The sequence below is a fragment of the Heterodontus francisci genome, chromosome 36, assembly GCF_036365525.1.
Source record: "Heterodontus francisci isolate sHetFra1 chromosome 36, sHetFra1.hap1, whole genome shotgun sequence".
Classification (NCBI taxonomy): Eukaryota; Metazoa; Chordata; class Chondrichthyes; order Heterodontiformes; family Heterodontidae; genus Heterodontus; species Heterodontus francisci.
In genome coordinates, this window is record NC_090406.1 from 44,435,902 (window position 1) to 44,440,271 (window position 4,370).

Here is a 4,370-nt window from a genome sequence, read left to right on the forward strand (position 1 = left end):
AAGTTTTAACATGTTTTGGATAGAAAACAAAACGTTGATACTTTTCGTAAATGCATGGCTTTGACTACTCTTCAAAGAATTATGGACACATGAAGCTTGGAAGGCACTCATGCTTACCACTGCACCACCATCACACAACTGACAGCAGCAGTTCGTAGCAGCAGAATACTCCTGCAGCCTGCTCTGAAACATCATTTTCTATGCAATTTAAAGCATTGATGAACTAAAATAGAATCGAATCATAGAATCAGAGAATGGTTACAGCACAGAAGGAGGCCATTCAGCCTGTTGTGTCTGTGCTGGCTCTCTGCAAGAGAAACTCAGCTAGTCCCACTCCCATACCCTTTCCCTGTAGCACCTGTATCAGTTGTGTGATGATGGTGCAGTGGTAAGCATGGTTGCATTTTAAGTCGTTGACCTTGGTTCAATTCCTATCAATTGCATTATTTACTATCGACTTGTAGATGAAAAGATCCACTAACAGGTCTGATAGTAGCCAGTTCGGGCAATTGGTGCCCCATAACCTTTCTTTTCAGGTGCTCATCCAATTCCCTTTTGAAGCCATGATTGAATCTGCCTCTACCACACTCAGACAGTGCATTCCAGATCCTAACCATTCAGTTCATTAAAGGTTTTTCCTTTTGTCACCATTGATTCTTTTACCAATCACCTTAAATCAATGTCCTCGGGTTCTGGATCCTTCCAACAATGGGAACCATTTATCTCTATCTATTCTGTCAAGGCCTCTCATGATTTGAACACTTCTATCAAATCTTCTCTCAACCTTCTCTCCTCTAAGGAGAACAATCCGAGTTTCTTCAATCGATCCACATAACTGGTCCCACATCTTTGGAACCATTCTCGTTAAACTTTTCTGCACCCCCTTTAAAGCCTTCTCATCCTTAATAAAGTGCACTACAGTGAACTGGACTCAATTCTCCAGTTAAGGCTGAACCAGTGTTTTACAAAGGTGCATCATAATTTCCTTGCTTTTGTACTCTATTCCTCTATCCAAAATCAGGACAGACAGAAAAATAAAAGCTTGCAAGGAAATAGACTAAAATTTCAACATTTCACAATGTTCACAATTAAATTAATTTTGGAAGGTATGTAAAGGTTCCTTTTGGGATCTCACTTTGTCTATCACTGTCCTCTCAAGGAGTAATTCCCAGACCTCAACTGCAAAACCCCTATATAATAAAAGCAAAATACTGCAGATGCTGGAAATCGGAAATAAAAACAGAAAGTGCTGGAAATACTCAGCAGGTCTGTCAGCATCTGTGGAGAGAGAAAGAGAGTTAACGTTTCAGGTCTGAAACGTGATGAAAGGTCACAGATCTGAAATGTTAACTCTGTTTCTCTCTCCACAGATGCTGCCATACCTGCTGAGTATTTCCAGCGCTTCTTGTTTTTATTGGAAAGTCCCAATGATGTTTTTAAAACTTCCATCCTCTGAAAACGCACTGTTTTATTCTCCGGAGATGCCCCAGCTCCTCCTTTGATATCTTTGGACAGCGAAAGCTCACTGCATGGACTTGGGTAGCAATGTCACCTGTTAGGTTGGAATGGATTACTTGCAGATAGACTTTATCATTGCAAGCATTCATATGTGGCACTTTGAAAATGAGGTTGCTGAACAAAGCTCCAGGACACCAATTGCCAGAACTATCTACAGTTGAAAATTTCAGTGGATTTTTATCCTCAAGTAAACAGCAAACAATGTGATGGCTGGGAATCGAACCCAGGTCAACTGCTTGGAAGGCAACCATGCTTACCACTGCACCACCATCACACAACTGACAACAACGTCCCCGATACAGCATTTTAATTCTGCAGCCTATCCTGAAGCACCTTTTTTATGGAATTTAAAAGCATTGATGGACTGAAATATTCACATAAAAAAATCTAAATAGACAGAAAATTGAAAGCATGCAAGGAAAGGAACTAAATTTCAACAAAATGTTCACAGTCAAAACATTCCAAGCATCTTGTAAGGTTTATAAAGGATCATTTTGGGAATCTTTTCATTTTCTTCCCTTTTTGCCCACCATTGCCATCTCAAATACAACACCTCAGACAGAAATGCCACTCTTTCAGCACCTTGTCAGTAACTGCATGATGTACCAATGTGCTGAATATGGCTTCAACTTTCCAGCAAAAGCATTGTCCTCATATTGAGAACTCGATTGACTCCATTGGATATTCATTGTGTAATCAAGTAAACTAAAGGATACAATTCTAAAGGGAGTGCAGGAGAGGAGAGACCTGGTGGTATATGTTCACAGATCAATCGGCTGAGGTGGGGGAGCGGCAAGGGCGAGAGCGAGTGGCTGAGAGCGGGGAAGGGAGGAGGCCTGGAGTGAGCGGCTGAGGGAGGGGAGCGGCAAGGGCGGGAGCGAGTGGCTGAGAGCAGGGAAATGAGGAGGCCTGGAGTGAGCGGCTGAGGGGGGGGAGCGGCAAGGGCGGGAGTGAGTGGCTGAGCGCGGGGAATGGAGGAGGCCTGGAGTGAGCGGCTGAGGGGGGGGTTAGCGGCAAGGGCGGGAGCGAGTGGCTGAGAGCGGCGAAGGGAGGAGGCCTGGATTGAGCGGCTGAGGTGTGTGAGCGGCCAGTGGGGAAGTAGCTGAGGGGGGAAATAGCCGGGGGTGGGAGAGCGAGTGGCTAAGGGAATGAAGCAGCGTGACAGAGAGCAAGCGGTCGAGCGGGGTGAAACGGCAATTGAAGCTGGGCTGGTGGGAGGGATCAGGATACTGTTCAGGTGAATGGAGATGGCTATTGAGAGGTGAGGACATCATTGCATGGTGACCACAAGTGCGCATTCATACTGGCAAGCTGGCAAATGTTCGCACGCACTGATGACGTCTGCAATCGCTCGGTGCATGTAATGCGCTGCCAGGAATCACTTTGTAAATATTAACCAGGACACTGGGGGAACTGCGCTGCTCTCCTTCAGAAAGTGTCATGAGATATTTTAAGACCACTTGAAAGGACAGAGGGGTGCCTCAGTTTAACATTTCATCCCAAAGACAGCACCTCTGACAGTGCAGCATTCCCTCAATACTGCAAAACAGCACAGGTTGAGAAAGCACAGTGGTGCAGTAGTTAGCACTGCAGCCTCACAGCTCCAGCGACCCGGGTTCAATTCTGGATATTGCCTGTGTGGAGTTTGCAAGTTCTCCCTGTGTCTGTGTGGGTTTCCTCCAGGTGCTCTGGTTTCCTCCCACATGCCAAAGACTTGCAGGTTGATAGGTAAATTGGCCATTATAAATTGTCCCTAGTATAGGTAGGTGGTAGGGAAGTATAGGGATAGGTGGGGATGTGGTAGGAATATGGGATTCGTGTAGGATTAGTATAAATGGGTGGTTGATGGTCGGCACAGACTCGAAGGGCCTGTTTCAGTGCTGTATCTCTTAAAAATAGAAAAAAAAAGGCCTGTGGGATCCTGGGCTTTATTACTAGAGGCAAACAGTACAAAATCAAAGAAGTTTTAGTGAACCATTATAAAACACTGGTTCAGCCTCAACTGGAGTATTGTGTCCAATTCTGGGCCCCACCCTTTAGGAAAGACGTGAAGGCATCGAAAGGATTTACCAGAATGGTTCCGGGGATGAGACACTTCAGTTATGAGGATATATTGGAGAAGCTGGGGGGTTGTTCTCATTAGAGATGAGAAAGTTGAGAGGTGATTCAATAGAGATATTCAAAATCATGAGGGATCTGGACAGAGTCGATAGAGAGAAACTGTTCCCATTGGCAGAAGAATCAAGAACCAGAGAACACTGATTTAAAGTGATTGGCAAAAGAACCAGAGGTGACATGAGGAAAAATATTTTTGCACAGCGAGTGGTTAGGATCTGGAATGCACTCCCTGAGAGTGTGGTGGAAGCAGATACAATCATGGTCTACAAAAAGGAAGAAAAAGGATTTGCAGGGCTACAGGGAAAAGGCAGTGGGCTGGGACGAGCTGAGCTGGGCTCCCAGAGAACCGACAGGAACATGATGGGCCGAATGTCCTCCTTCTGTGTTGTAACCATTCTATGATTTTATAATTCCTGTCCTGGTTATCCTTTTGCTATATTTCTTGCACAAACCTCACAAAAAGAATAATGCAGTGTTAAGAAGATTTGGTTGCCAGTGCTGTTCTAATTTAATGCAAAAATACCATTGATGTTGCTTAAGCTTTCATTCTCTGAAACTCCTACTTTGGACAGTGAGAGCTCGTTGCATGGACTTGGGGAGCAGTGTAGCCTGTTAGCATGTAATGGATTGCTGGCAGATAGACTTTACCATTGCAAGCATTTATCTGTGGCACTTTGAAAATCAGGTTTTTAAATAAAACCCTCGGCAGCAATTGTCAGAACTGGTTACAATCA

The 4,370-nt window shown here is 44.6% G+C and overlaps 1 non-coding gene across 1 annotated transcript; it reads right to left on the bottom strand.

Annotated features, from left to right (window-relative positions):
- Window positions 1-1,720: 1,720 nt before the first annotated feature.
- trnag-ucc (transfer RNA glycine (anticodon UCC)) lies at window positions 1,721-1,792 on the bottom strand. Its single transcript has one exon. It is a non-coding gene; the product is annotated as a tRNA-Gly (tRNA).
- Window positions 1,793-4,370: the final 2,578 nt, after the last annotated feature.